Here is a 15,643-nt window from a genome sequence, read left to right on the forward strand (position 1 = left end):
GTGCGGGCATGAGTGGATGTCCCAGAGAAGGACCTGCCCCTGAGCTCCTGGACCAGCAGTCAGGTGAGAACCTGGTAGAAGAGAGTCCCCAGTAGAGAGACACTCTGAAGCAGCCACAGAAAGCTCCTCATGCCCCAAACTCTCCACGACCACCACACTTGTGGGCACTGGTGCCCCCGGGTTCTCTCTTAGTGAAGGACCCCAGGCTAAGAACCTGGAACAAGTCCCCACCTGTATGCCAACAAATCCCTTTGCTGTCAGACCCCACCTGTCCGCCTCCCCCAGCACATGGAAACTCACTCAGGCCCATTCTGGCGGCCTCCCGAGCCCTCTCAGCACCCAGCCAGCAGCCAGCTGGGAGCTTTCAGGAAGTAGCAGGACTCCAAGCAGGTTCTCTGTAAAACTCCCCGACCTCAAACAGACTGAGTCCCAGAGCTGGCCAACCAGGTGGGGTGCTGTCTCGCTGGTGGTGACGCTGTGGCCTCGTCACTTTCCTGGGGGCAGATGACAGGAAATGGGCCCAGGCCCACTTCTCCTTCAGTCTAACGACACCCAGAGACAGGCAGAGCCTTCTGTGTTCACTCAGGACCTTTCCAGAAGGCTCCCAGAAATGCCGAGTGTCCCCGTCCCCAGACAGATGTGGCAGGAAGCATGGGCACAGGACCCTCGAGAGACTGAGTCCAGCTCCTCTGGCCAGGGCCTGACATGGTGCCTCGAGGGCAGGGTGGGCACAGAGCAGGCTGGCCTCCAAGACACCTTGCCCTGCCAGGAGACCAGTGGCTGGGAGGGAGCTGGGCCGGCATTTCTCACCATGACTCCAGGCCAGCTCCTGACACCAGCACCCGGATGCCCCCCCCCCCCCCCCCAGTGCAGGCCCAGCCATTTCACAGGTGCCATTCCTCCTGCTCCCTATCCTGGGGATCCTGCAGGAGGAAAGGAACCTAAACATGCCATCCTTGCCCTGCCTCTGACCCCTCAGGGCTGACCCCAGCTGGGCCCAGTGGCCTCTGCCATTAGGTTGCTCCCTGAGGGGCCACATGGTGTCTCTGGGACACAGCGTCCATCACCCAGGCACTGCCAGCCTTGGCAGGCATGGTTGCTCGTCTTTCCCTGGCTTACAGGATGCCAGGCTAATACATCTTGCATCCAAACACATGGCCAGTTTCCTGGAAAACACTAGTGGCTGCAGGCAACTCTCCGCCTCACCCAACCACTCTCTGCCCAACGGGCTGGTCCTAGGTTTTGGGATGACACAAGGGGTACCATGCCCACCAGCAAGGCCTGGTTCGGGCCTGGCTGCTTCAGCCCTTGGGGACAGGGCTCTGCCACAGACATTTCTGGGGTATCTGTGCCCAGCAACAGGGACAGCACATGGCGGTGTGTCCTGGGCAGTCACACCCCGTGTCCAGGGCTGGGAGAGCCCGCAGAGCACACACTCGCCTTCTAGGCACAGCCACCCGGGCCACGGGCTTCTTAGTTCCACGTTGACAGGATTTCTCAGGGCACTGTTGTGGCCACAAGTACCTAGAGCGCTGGGCCTGGAGCACGTGTGGGTCTGAGCCCAGGGCTCCCCTCAGACTTCCGGAAATGCCTGCCAAGGTGGCTGTGGTGTCCACAGGCCACTGCCCAAGGGTGTCACCCGCCTCCCAGCGGCTCAGCCCAGGATGGCCTTCCCAAACCTGCAGCAGCAGGTGGAGCTGAGACTCTGCGCTCCCAAGAACCACTGGCTCTCGGCAGCGGCCTCCAGACGCCCACGACCCACAGCAGGGCTGCTAACATTCTATGCTGGCAGCCTCGGCCCTTCCCTGGGACCTGTTCCCTTCTGCATCCCCACTTAGGGATCCCGTCCACCCCAGTCAATGAGCTCACGCGGGAATGGGGAAAGGACCATGTCCCCCCAGACTGAGTTCATGTAACAAACCTGCCCACCCTCACCCAGGTGATTTGGTTCAGCGACAAGGAAGACGACTGAAATCCCTGATCTTCAGCTCCAACACACAGAGGTCCCTTAACAAAACCACACTGCGGGTCTGTACCACGAGCGCAAAAAGCCCAGCGTTGGAAGAAAAACTTGCAAACAAAAGCACTTGAGGGGCCTTGCCAATGCCGTCCTACCCCCAATGGCAGGGCTCTGAGGAACCTCAGGGCTTTGTCCCAAATCTCCCCATTAACCAACCTGGAGAAACCATGTGTGTTGGGACTGACCCTGTGTGTGTCCTGGCTGACAGCGGGGCTGCCTCTGGCTGCTGACCCCATGCCCGCCTCAGAGGGCCACGCAGGGGTCTCCAGTGACCCTCCGCAGGCTCCTGTCTCTGAATGTCTTTCATTTGGGCCTTTGGAGAGGCACCCACCCTTTTCTCCGTAGTTTCTCTGCCCCAGTCACTTATTGGGCCGAGATTTCTTAGAAAAATATTGTGCTGGAGTTTATTTTTCCCAAAAGGGGAAATAATTCTAGAAATTGAGAGCGACGACCAAACGGCCAGCTGGGCAGATGGGATGACACTTCAACGTCTCTGATGGCACTGGAGCCCATGCTCAGGACATGGTCACCGGGAGAGGACCACGCACCTGAGGGCGGCTGTCCAGGCCGTCTTCTCCCGCCTCTGGGGCTGTCCCTGGGCTCCCCAGGGAGGCAGCCTCAGCAGGCAGACCCTCAGGCTAGTGGACATTCCCTGCAGTATTCAGTGGGGCAGCCGGGCCAGCCAGGACTTGGGAAGGAACCAGGCAGAGCCAGCCTGTCTCTGGGACAGGACGGGGCCACACGCCACAGGAGGAGGCTTGGTTAACAGTGGTTTTATTAGATGCCTGCTGTATGCCACAGACCAAAGCAGGGGTAAGGCACCCCCAGGGAGGGCACCCTGGCCTCCCTCAGCCCCACTGTTCTCCCAGACCCTGGCTTCAGCCCTGCAGCCCCCCAGCTCCTCCCAGGACTGTGGCCCTCAGGCCCTGCCTCCACACTCAGTGGACTTTAGGAACTGTTTGTTTTGCCCTAAAGGTCCCTTGACACAAGAAGGGTCATGAAGACCAGGGCCACCCAGACCTCCCCCGGGAGAACAGTAGAAGTGCCAGTGTGCCTGGCCGCTCTCCTGTCCCTACCCTGGCTCTGCCTGGGCACCCAGCAGAGAGGTTAAGAGAAACGGAGGTCAGCTGGAGTCCTCCAGGGCAGGGTGGAGTAGCTGCCTGAGCCTCTGCCTTCCTCCCAGATGTCTTCCCAGGTCTTAGAGTCAAAGGTCACCAGCAGATGAGAAATGAAAAGGGCACCTCCCCACCGGGCTCCTCCTGCCTCCGGAGAAGCCCAGCCTCACCCTCACCCCCTTGCAGCGTGGCCCAGGCGAGGACCAAGCCTGGCAACTCCCAGCCAGGGTGATTTCACCCCCGGGGGACATTTAGTCTTTCTGGAGAATTTTGGGGTTTCACTGAGTGAGGGAGATGAGGGATGATGCAAAGCATTTCACAATGCACAGGACAGCACCTCCCCTATGACAAAGATTCAGCCCCAAATGTCTACTGTGCTGGGTGCCTGTGGGTGGGGGTCTGGGGCAGGCCCCCTTTTAGGAGTTACTCTGAACCCTACCAAATGGCACCTGCTAGAGCCGGGAGGCCAAAGAGAGGAAGGGTCAAGGCCCTGAGATATGGCTGCCACTGATCCGCACCCCGCCCTGGGGAAGCCCCGAGGCTGCGACTCCAAGCCAGTAGTCAGGGCCAGGGCAGCCTGACGGGGCCTGCATGACCAGGACCCAGCCCTGGGGCGCCCAGCAGGTCAGGGACCCTGTACTCTCCCCCACCTGTAAGCCTGCTGCTACAGAAAAACCAGAAGTGACCTGGAAGGGGAAGGGCCAGGGGTGGGGCTGTGGTGTGGGTGCTGCCATGAGGCAGTACCCCATATGGAAACGCCCAGCTGCTGTCTAGCCCACCACTCACACCGGAAATAATCTGGTTTCCTCTGCAGGGAGTCAGGCTGCAGCCACCTCAGCAACCAGCAGTCTGGGAAACACCAGGGTGGGTGACGCAGCTGGGCTGGGGACTACGGTGGACGCATGGGCTCTGTCTGGCCATCGGCTCAACTACACAAGCATTTACCGAGCTCCTGCTGTATGCACCACCAGGAACAGGTTCTGGAGGGTGGGGTATCTCATCCCCAGGGGCCCGTAGCCCTAGGAGGCACCAGACACAGGCCATTGTAGCCACCCTGAGAGTGGGGCCACAAACATGGAGTGTGGCCAAGGCATTGCAGGGAGGCCTGGGGCCTGAGCTGAGCCAGCTGCGGCAGGAAAGGGCTTCCTCTAGCACAGGGGGAGTCCTCCCAGGAGCGCACGGGGAGGTGAGGGGCCAGGACTTCGCAGCTTGTCTCCCAGGGCTGGCAAACCAGCTTCACACGCTACTCTGCCAGGTGTCAGGGTGAGGGCAGAGGCCAGGGGAGGGGAGGCTGGGGCAGTGTTCAGGGCCAGGGCAAGGTGGGGGGTTTCAGGGGCTTGGGCCCAATGGATATGGGCGGCGGGGGAGGCAGCAGGGGGAGCTGGGCATTGCCAAGTGCAAGACCATCCCTGGGGGGCATGGAGGGGCATGGAGGGGTGCCCAGAGGACACTCTAGGGGGTCCCAGGGCCTCAGAGGCCAAGCAAGGCTGGCACTGCCCAGTCACCTGCCCATGGTGAGATGAGACAGACTAGAGGGTGAGTGGGGGGCAGTGGGAGACGCTCCTCCCACCTCACAGAAAAGCAGGTCACGACAGAGGAGCTGCCCCACTTCCTGGCCCTCTCCTGAAGGCCCCACACGCTCTGCCTGCTTCCTTCCTGGGTGGAGGGTGACCCCACAGCCACATTCACGGGCTCCATGATCATTCCACCTCCACCTCCCCACTCCCCCCAGCACCCCGGCGGTGTCCTCACCAGCCGTCACTCATCTTTACACATGCACACTCACGTGCGCACACACAGACATGTGCACAAACACAGACCCACACACACTCGCACACGGACACTGCCAGCACAGGCTCCGGCTCCGGGCAAACCAGGAGGCGTATAGGCAGTGCTCAGGACTCCAGGCCTAGCTGCCTGCTGTGTGACCCAACCGGATCCCTGGGGGTAAGAGGGGGGTGGGGCAGGACCCAGGTGCTCACACCCCATCGGCACAGCACTCAGCAGTGCTGGGAGGATGTGGGGGGACAATGGGCAGGGCAGGGGCTGTGCTCACCTGGGAAGTCAGTGTGCAGCCTCCTCCTGGCCTGGCTTCCTTCCCCAACACGGCTGCCTCTCGGGGCCTGCACCAGCCCCTTTGTCCCCTCTCCTGCGTTTCTGCTGGCCCAGCTGGGGGAGATGGGGAGGCATCCGAATTAACCCTGCATCACAAGGGTTAATTTGCTTAGCTGCTCAGGGTCCCTGGAACCACCCTATGAATTGTCAGATGGATTTTTTTCTGCAAAAGAGTGATTGGGGTTTTGATGGGGACGGCACTGTACTGACAGCTTAATGGTAAATCTTCCAATCTATACACATGGATGTGTTTCCATTTGTCTTTCCCTAAATTTCTTTCCACAACACTTTGCAGTTTTCATCATCTAAGTCTTTGGGTAAGTTAACTCCTAAGTATTTTAGTCTTTCTGATGCCATTGAAAATGAAACCTACTTCTTAAAGTTCTTCCCAGTTTGCTCACTATTAGTGAGCAGAAATGCAGCAAACTTCTGTGGGCTGACTTTATAGCCTGCTGCTTTGCTGACTTCATTTATTCGTTCTAACAGGGTTTTTTTGTGGAATCTCTAGCATTTTCTATATACAAGATCAGGTCATCTGCAAACAGATAGTTTTATTTCTTCCTTTCCAACTTAGATCTAGCCCTCTTCATCCATTTACGTAAGTGTGACCCTGCCTAGGAATGAATGCTAACTCTACTCCGCAAAAATGTGTCTGGCCCCACTGCCATCTTTTTCTTCTGTTGTTGGAGGCTGTGCCACCCCTGGAGCCATGGGGCCCGCTGGTTTCTGGTGCTTTGCTGTCCAGTCCTGAAGCCTCTCACCCTTCCAGCCCGAAGTGTCCACATAGGGAGACCTTTAAATATCGCTCCAATCGATCTACCAGTCACAGGACCAGTTAAGCTTTGTATTTCTTCTGCACAGTTCTAGTTCCCTATTTCATCTGTTTTTAGAAATGTTGACAGTATTCTCTTATTTCTTTTTTGGAGTTGATTTTTTTTTGGATTTCAAAATTTTTACCTTTCCATACAGTAACATTCACTGCGTGAAGCTCAGTTCCCCTGGTTTGGACGCACGCGTACAGAACAGCTCCAACACCCCACATTCCCTCTGTTGCCCCTTTACCGTCAATCCTTCGCCCTACCCCAACCCCTGGCAACTGCGGACCTAGGCCCCTCTCTCTAGTTTTCCCTTTTCCAGAGTGTCACATGAATGGACTTGACAGCCTTTGAATCTGATGTGTTTCCCACAGCAAACGCATGTGAGATCCATCCGCGCTCTGCACGTGGCTAGCGCCTTCCTTTATGTGGTGGAATGCTACCCACACAAGGCGAACCACAGCTTGGTATCCGGTCCCCAGCTGAACACTCTGCTACCTTCCAGCACTTGGCGATTACAGATAAATCTGCTCTAAGATTAATGCACAGGTTTTTGTATGGAATTAAGTTTTCCTTTCTCTTGAGTAAATACCTGGTAGTGGAATTCCTTATGGTGAGAAGCCACACTCTTCCCCCCAGTGGCTGCACTCTAGCCAGTGTTGTTGAGAATTCCGTCTTCGTGGGCAGAATGTAGCACTGCCATTTGATTATTTAATTCTTTTCTGCATTTTTAGTGGGTGTGCAGTGGTGTCACATGGTGGTTTCTATTTGCATTTGCGTAATGACAGATAACGGGGAGCATATTTTCATGTTCGTATTTGCCACCCGTATACTTTCCTCATGCTGTGTTCAGCTCTTTGACCCCTTTTTTCTTTTTTTAAAAAATATTTTATTTGGGCAGGGGAACAGTGTGTACTTCCAGGACCTTATTGGGGAACAGTGTATTTTTCCCAGGACCCAACAGCTCCAAGTCAAGTTGTTGTCCTTCAGTCTTAGTTGTGGAGGGTGCAGCTCAGCTCGAAGTCCAGTGGCTGTTTTCAATCTATTTGCTGGGGGGGGGGGGGGGTGCAGCCCACCATTCTGTGCAGGAGTCCAACCAGCAACCTTGTTTGTTGTTAAGAGCTCGCACTCCAATCAACTGAGCCATTGGGCCACCTCCAACCATTTTTAAATTGGGTTGTTTCTTTACTGCTTAGTAAAGAACAAGTGCAAATGTTTGCATACATCAGATAAAGGACTTGTATTCAGAATATATACAAGTCCTTTATCTGATATATGGTTTGCAAACATTTTTAAATCTTCATTTTTTTCATTCATGTTATTTATGTGTGTCTTTTCTTTCTTTTATTATTCCCAGAAGTTGGTCTGTCTCACTGGCTGATGACCAGGATCCCCTGGCCTTCCCCTCTCCACACCCCCTCATTCTGCTCTCATGTACAGAGGACAGGTACTGCTGGCTCCCACTAATGTCCTCCGCTCTCGTCCAGTGACGAGGCAATATCGTGGCTGGAAGAGGGGAGTCCAGTCGGACCTGCCCGTCCTCCATGGAGCTGGGCCCTGGGAGGGAGGGCGTCTGGGCTGGGCAAGGGGCCCCGGGCTGGAGGCTGGGAGCGTCCACTGGAGGGCAAAGCTGCTTTAGACACATTGACTCCCTGCTGGGGCCTGCGCTGAGCTTTGACACGGGGTGGGGACAGCCCCTCTCCTCTGTTCCCCAGACACTGAATGACGCATGCCCCAGTCTCTGCCCCTGCTGAAAATTTTCGTGGTTCTGAGAACCCACAGCTGCCCTCAGACGGAAAGTCAGCCAGGTCCTTCCCAGCAGTGATCGAAGTTCCCCAACCATCTAGTAGGCAGGGAGGCGGGCTCAGGGCCCCGCAGGCCTCCGACCTCCGACCTCCGTTTAGCTGGAGGGCAGGAGGGCAGGAGGGCAGCCCCCTCTCCTGGTCTTTCCCAGCGGGGCCCGAGGGCGCAGTTAGCCAGCCCCAACTGCCGCCAGGCCACGCACGGCCCTGTCGCCTGGTGGCCGCAGCGCGAATTGCACCCGCCAGCCCCGCTCCAGGGATACCGGCCGGGAGTGGACCTTGTGGCGGTGTTAGCGGCCCGTAGCCCCTCCCCTATTGCAGACTCCGAGATTGCCTGTGACAAAAAAAAATCCTGAGGTGTTCTAAATTAAATGGCGGCAGTCAGAGAGTGAGAGGAAGAGACAGAGCAGTTCGCCTGGTAATAGCAGGGGACCAACCACAGCTCACGTTCCAGCTTGTCTGCGGAACCTCGCGCCCACTTCCGGGTGGTTGTTTCTGCGATTATCCAGAGGGGACAGCCAGGCACCTGAGCTTCTTATTGACACGCGGGAACTTTCCACCCCAAGGGAGCAAACGCTTCTTCCTTGGACGCTGCGCCCCCACCCCAAAACTGCCCCCTCACCTTCGGACGCCCCCTTAGCCACAGCCAATGTAAATGCTTCCAGGACGTGGACCACTTGCGTCTCCCCCACACACCTGATGTATGAAAAGGCTCAGCAACTCAAGGACAGCAGACACAGCGTTGTCTTTTCCGTGGCCGCGGCTGCTGGTTCAGACTCCTGGTCCTAGGACCTGGTCTTTCTTACTAGCTATGGCCCAATAAACCCTTTCTTTGAAAAAGACTCTCAGCTGTGGAAGTTAAAGTGTTTTGTTTAACACCTGCCCCCTCTCCAGCCCGCTCCACTAGGAGCCGGAGCCCCCGCCCCACCAGCAGCACACCCTCCACCTGACTGCTGGACCTGGCAAAGCAGTGCTGGGGCAGGCGGGAGGCAGTTGTCTGCACCCAAAGGGAACTTCAGGCCCCCAAGTGAGCCAGGGCAGGTGAGGCAGAGCAGAAACCCCCCCCCCAGCCCCCCAGTGTGGCCTCTCACTGCCTGGCCCTGGAGGGCTTGACCGCAACGGGTGTCCTGCGGTCCCTGCACACCCTTGTCTCTGGGTGTGGCGGCCAGCCTGCGCCCAGCTTCTCCCCTCTGCCCTCTGCGTCCTCCGCCTGGGCCTCTCACTGGGTTTTCCTTTTTCTCAGAACCTCTCCCCACTGCCTCCTCCCTTGAGCATGTTGGAGCTGTCCCTTTGGTACCAGACCCCCTGAGGATCCAAATGCCCCAGTCTCTTATGTCCTCTGAACTAAAGCTGAGTCGTGAGCCATAGTAGGGGACTTCCCCAAAGTGACCGAGGATGCCCATGGGTTTGCTGAGACTGTCACACTGTCATTCACACTTACCCACCTGGCTGCTCTGACTGGCTGGTGCAGGCCCCACATAGAGGAAAGCTGCCTTGGGGACGACGGGCAAGCCTCTGCAGTTACAGCCTGGAAACAAGGAAACACCCACGGCCTTGTGATGGGATCGGGCTCAGAAGCACCAGGTGACCCCATTTGGCAATTCCGGCACTTTCCCAAAGCCAGTGGATGGAATATGATTCAGCTGGTGCCTAGAAGCCCAGGGCCCCAGCCGGTGCCACAGCCAGCTCTGAGCTGCTTGAGGGCTCCAGTTGTCCTCTGAATGCCGAACCACTTAGGTACCTTACCTGTGCTCCTTAATGGGCTCAACCAGGGTCTTTCCGGTCCAGTGAAAAGGACCAGGTGGAATGGGGAAAGGACCATGTCCCCCCAGACTGAGTTCATGTGACAAACCAGCCCGCCTGCACGCAGGTGATTTGGTTCAGCGACAAGGAAGACGACTGAAATCCCTGATCTTCAGCTCCAACACACAGAGGTCCCTTAACAAAACCACACTGCGGGTCTGTACCACGAGCGCAAAAAGCCCGGGCGTTGGAAGAAAATTTACAAATGGAAGCACTTGAGGGGCCTTGCCAATGCCATCCTACCCCCAATGGCAGGGCTCTGAGGAACCCCAGAGCTTTGTCCCAAATCTTCCCCTGTCATGCGGGGACTCTAGTCCTGCTCCCTGCATAAAAACACAGGATATGGTGAGGCCAAAAAGGAACACCAACAGAGCCATAGATAGGGGAGTCATACTGCTATATTTTCGCTGGCAGCTGGGTTGGAGACACAGGGAGCAAACATCTGCCAGTACCCCAACAAGGGGTCTTCCTGCACCCCAGTCTTGCTGGCGGCCGGGCGAGACACAGGAAGTAGGAGCCACACGATCCACAATCCGCCCTCCAGTTCTCTGCCTGCCAAGCAACCGACCAACCAACGCAGCTACAGCAGTTATATCAGTGGCCAATTGGCTAACTGGTTACAGCTGATGGCCAACCAGTCACAGTTGATGACCATCTACTACGCAAGCCAGCACCTTTCCACATGAGGCCAAGAGCCTGGAAACCGCTCTTTGGAACTCTGTCCCCACACTCCCTTAACCGACCTGGAGAAACCATGCGTGTTGGGACTGACCCTGTGTGTGTCCTGGCTGACAGCGGGGCTGCCTCTGGCTGCTGACCCCATGTCCACCTCAGAGGGCCACGCAGGTGTCTCCAGTGACCCTCCGCAGGCTCCTGTCTCTGAATGTCTTTCATTTGGGCCTTTAGAGAAGCACCCACCCTTTTCTCCTTAGTTCCTCTGCCCCATTCACTTATTGGGCCCAGATTTCTTAGAAAAATATTGTGCTGGAGTTTATTTTTCCTAAAAGGAGAAATAATTCTAGAAATTGAGAGTGACGACCAAAACGGCCAGCTGGGCAGATGGGATGACACTTCAACGTCTCTGATGGCACTGGAGCCCATGCTCAGGACATGGTCATCTATCCCTATGGGCTCAGCTGCCACCCTCCCCATGGGAGGTCCTCCACTGATGGTGGCAGAATGTACAGCGTGGCTCCTACTGGGGTCCAGGTGGGTCCCTCAAAGCCCCTCTGCAGTTAGAATTCATCACTCCCTTAGCTGCAGAGGCCGTGCAGGGCTTGGAGCCCATAGTAGAAACCACCGACCCAGGGCCCTCCTGTCACCTGCACTAGCTCCTGCAATACCCCTGATGTGCCCATGAGGAAAGCGACTGTGGGTGACCGCAGAGCCACAAATGACATCATCGTCGCTGTCCTTCCCAATCCTACACTTCATCAGCCTCCATCCTCACTGACAGCACATCACTGTGCCTGACTGCGTCACCCCTTCTTCAGCATCCCTCTGGGCCGAGCGATCACTATCTCTTTGCTTTCACTTGGGACAGTGGTGCCCTGGGGTCTCACAAACCTTAAACGTTGATTGAACAACATAAAATTTCTTGGAGGTTCTGCCTTTCACAGAACGTAGGTGACTGGCTTCTCTGCCCCGTTTCCCTGGCCTCTTCACAGGAAAACAGCATCACCTGTTAAAGCTTTTAGCCTCAAAGGGCATAAAGTTTCTAAAAAAAACAAAACAAACCTGCAGCCTGTTCAAACTCAGGTTTGTAATTTAGGGCACCTGATCTCAGGACCTAGATTCAGACAGGTTGGTGGCATCCTGAACTTCCCCAAACCTAAAGTTAAGTGCCAACTGTGAGGTTTTCTGGGGCTAGCTGGCTACTGTCAAAACTGGATCCCAAACTCCCTTATGGCCGAAAATCCATCTATTTTACTGAAAAACAATACCTGACCCTACTGTTTGGGAGGATCAGAATGACCTAGATTTAATACCAGGTAGACAGCCCTGAGTCCTGCCCTCCCAGCCTCGTCACTCCTGCCCAGATCCTTCAGACCGGACCATCACATTCATTCATTCATCAAAGTCCCATTCATTCGTTCATGTCTCCAACCAACACTTACAGTGAGTCTCCCAGGCAAGTGCTGTGGTGGCTGCCACAGGGGACAAGTCAGGGTGGGCCTCCGAGGTTGGAGATGCTGGGGGAGGCCTCTGAGGCAGCCTGGCACTCTGGTCTGAAGGGGGGTGGGCATCGCAATCTCCTGAGACCTGGGGGGTTTCCATGTCCCCCAGCCTGGTGGCTCAGAGGCCTCAGATTGACCACACCCCACATCTGAGCATCCCTGTGGCTTGTGGGGTCATTTGCCCCAGGCTGCCCTCCTCTCACGTGCAGACCCTGCCCCTCCCTCTTTCCTGGCAGCCATCCTCCAGGGAATAGTGCCCCTAGGCCCGAAAGGCTTTCAGCCGCCCACAGGATCTGCTCCAAACTCTTGGCTTGGAGTTCCCAGCCGCCCCTGCCGCCACCCCAGGAGGCCAATGTCCTCCTAGGCCCTCCGAGTAGGGATCAGCCCCCAGAGGATCTGCTCCAGCCCAGCAGTCCCCTTTTTCACCCACTTGGTAAAGGCTGTGCCATCACCCAACAGCAGAAGACAGGCGGTTCACGCCACAGGTGGCCACCAGGGGGCGCCGTGCTTTGGATGCAGGGTTAGCATGCATGAAAGTCTCTGAGCTGGGAGCTGGAGGTGAGCTGTGGGCAGAAGAGACTGGCTGCTGGCTGGTGCCTTCTGGGCTTCTTGAGAGCTCTGCCACGTGGTTACAGAGAGCCCACTTCCCAGGTGAGAAGGCTGAGGCCAGAGAAGCGGACGCCGCCCATCCTGGCTTTCACCATGTAAGGCCTGGATCTCCAAGGTTTCTCCAAGTTCTCCTTGAATCTGCGTGTTGCCCCACCTTGCTGTGTGACTTTGGGGAAGTGACCTGACCTCTCTGGGCCTCAGATTCCCCACCTGTAAAGATGGGGTGGGAAGGCACTGCCATGGCTGATCAAGGCCAACTACTGGCTAGAGAGCACTGGTCCCAGCTCCAGTCCCTGCCCCGCTGGTTTCTGCTGGCTGCAGGGCTTCAGCCCCACCCAGCACGTGGTGCCTCTAAAGGCTGCCTTCTCAGCAGGCCAGTGACCTTGTGCAAGGGGCAGGGGTCTGCAGGGCTGCTTCAGCCCTGATCTAACCAGCAGGGGGCAGACCCTCCAGGAAGTTTCTGGGGCTGCTGTCAGGACAGCAGAGGCTGCCTTCCTGCCAGAGTGCAAGTTGCCGCAGGCTGTGTGTGTGCACGTGTGAGAGCACATCTCAGTGTGTCAGGGTCTTGTCACTCTGCATGACCCCTACCAGGGATGGCCCACCCAATACCCTCTCCTTCCCATAGTAGTCCCTGTCTGCCCAGAGTGCCTTGTGGGGGGATCAGGGTTGTGTCTCCCCTCCGTAGTGAGGGTGACTAACCCCTGCTGAGAGTGGCAAAGACCCCGGCCCCACTCTCCTCAGGGCCCCCCGCCTCCTGGCAATGTGCCCTCCATCCCGCCCCTGTTGAGGCTCTCAGTGGAAGGCAGAGGAGGTAAAGGCCCAAACCTGGCCCAGCAGAGGGTGCCGTGTTCCCACGCTCTGTGGTGCCAGTGCTGGCACTCAAGCCCTGCCCCACCCTTGCCTTGTGGCTGTGGACTCCGTCCCCCGGGGCCACGGATTCCTGTCTCAGTGGGCGAGGGTGGAGGATGGTTTTCCGCCCTTTGATCCCTGCCAACTTCAGGGAGCCGGGCACGTCCAGGCCTTGCCAGCTAGGCCACAGGGGAGGCTGGCGGGGACGCCCAGGCGGGGGTGGGTCTCATAGCCCTGCTCCCTGGGCTCCCGAGCCCTGCTCCCTGGGCACCCTGGGAGTTCCTGACTCCTCTCCTGCCAGATGGGTGGTGGTCTGGCCCGTCACCTGGGGACCTAGATGTGCCCTCACCTTCATTCAGCCCCACCCTTCCCCCACCCACACTGGGGTCCAGAGGCCCAGCTCGTCTCTGCCGGCCCAGCCTTGCCCTGCTGTCCCTTCACCTCAACGTCCCCTTGCCACAGCTCACCCACCCTGAGACTCCTGGACCATCCGGTATCAGGAGGGTCCCCGGATGTCCTGGGCCTCATCCTGACCACAGAGGACCCAATGCTGGCTGCAACCCTTGTCCATATCCAAGACCCCTCAGCCCCAAATGTGCTTGTTTCCTGCCTCCTTCCTCTGAGCTGATGACAGTCTCCCACTCACAGTATGTGAGGGTCACTCACTGAGCTCCCCCGACCCTGGGACAAGGGGCCACCTTCAGAGCCTGGCTTGGAAGGCAGTCTCAAAATCCCAAATGGAAGGGGTGGCAGGGGGTCTCCTCTGAGCTTCTGAGGGGAGGAGAACCCAGGGGGGTATTTCAGCTCTGCTCTGCCACCCAATAGCCAAGGAGAAGGGGCTCAAGGTGGGCTCCCCGCCCCCAGGAAGGGGGACTCAGGCCTGGTACGGCTCCTGGCTCTGGGCGTTTTCTCAGGTATGGCTCAGGGCTCTGCTCTCCTGCTCACCTGATAGGTGGGCACCCTCCCCACCTGGGCAGTCTTTATCCCCACCCCCTGCCTGACCATGGGACCGCCAGAGGCCTGGGGTGTCGCATCCCAATAGGGCGCCTCCCACTGGGGACCTGGGAGAGGGGCGGGGCCAGGCCAGGTCACCAGGGTCTGCACACAAGAGGATGAAGATGAGCTTTCCTGGAGGAGGGTAGCAGCGCACGGTTCCTTAAGTGCAGGAATGCATTCCTGAGCAAAGCCTCCATGCGAGGTCGAAAGATGGACTGTGGCGGGGCCCACAGAGTCCAGGGCCTTCCACGCGGCCGCACACTGCACGCCCAAGGGCTCCCGTAGCGGGGGCGGCAGATTCCTGCGCTGCCGTCGGACATGCCTGCGCCCGCGCGCCGCCGGCCGGGCACCGGGCCCGCGTGGGGGTGAGGGTGGGGGCGGGAGGACTGGGCCGCGACCGCCGACCCCCCCACCGCCTGCCAGCGCGGGGGCGTCGGGAAGGGGGGGGGCCTGGCCGGACCCAGCGGCGCGGCAGAACGCGCCTTTGTGCACAGCGTCGTAAGCGAGCGTGTCGTGGCGGGCCCTGTGCCCGCCCCACGCCCGCGCGGCCCCGCGCGCGCATTCCTGGCGAGGCCCGCGCTTCGGGTGGGCGGAGTCTGCGGGCAGGCGGAGGACACCCCACCCCCGGGAAAGGGCCAGTCCCAACTGGAGCTCTCCGATGGCCGTGACCCGAGGCTGTGCCCACCTACTGACCACTGCAGGCGTGGACCCCCAGGCACGCTGGGGGTGGACCTGCTGACCCCAGCAGGGTGACTTGGAGGGCCCGGGGCAGGAGGGGGAGGCGAGATCCCCAACCTCGGTTTGCAGTGGGGTGAGATGCACGGGGCCAGGTGGCCATCCCGAGCCAGGCAGTATTTACTTCCACCCTCTGTCTGACCACGGGACTGCCAGAGACCTGGGGTGTTCTTTCACAATGGGGCACCTCCCTCTGGGGAACTGGGTGCCCACCAGTCAGGTGGAGCTGCTGAGCAAGGGCGAGAGCAGAGGCGGAGGTGTGGCGTCCTGTGTGGGCCGAGAAGCCCAGAGGTCCGTGCAGCCAGGGAGTGTCTGGGCTTGGGGTGGAGATGGAGCGGGAGCCAGTTTTCAGAAGTCCTGGGAGGCATGGTGAAGCTGTGTCAGGGCTGTGTGCCTCCATCCCTTCAAGCCTGCCTCCACGCCTCCGTTCGTTCATTTAAGGGTACCTACTGGTGCCAAAGTCCTGCTGTGAGCTGAGCCAAAAAGTGGAACAGGAGGAAAGGAGATGCCTCCTCTGCCTGCAAGGGAGCTGGAAGCTTGGCCCAGGTCTGCAGTGGCCAGTCAGAGCTGGTCGGCGTGCAGGAAAGCATCCTGGTGGCCTGGCAGA

At 58.3% G+C, this 15,643-nt stretch overlaps 1 protein-coding gene across 1 annotated transcript in view; it reads right to left on the reverse strand.

The window, feature by feature from the left end:
* Window positions 1-407, reverse strand: part of GPR132 (G protein-coupled receptor 132) — an 8,927-nt gene extending 8,520 nt beyond the window's left edge. Inside the window, exon 1 of the mRNA XM_019747269.3 lies at window positions 301-407. The gene's annotated coding sequence lies outside the window, so the exon portion shown is untranslated. The remainder of the gene's footprint in view (window positions 1-300) is intronic.
* Window positions 408-15,643: the final 15,236 nt, after the last annotated feature.

This window comes from Rhinolophus sinicus, chromosome 3 (assembly GCF_057876585.1).
Source record: "Rhinolophus sinicus isolate RSI-liver-muscle chromosome 3, RSI-T2T, whole genome shotgun sequence".
Classification (NCBI taxonomy): domain Eukaryota; kingdom Metazoa; phylum Chordata; class Mammalia; order Chiroptera; family Rhinolophidae; genus Rhinolophus; species Rhinolophus sinicus.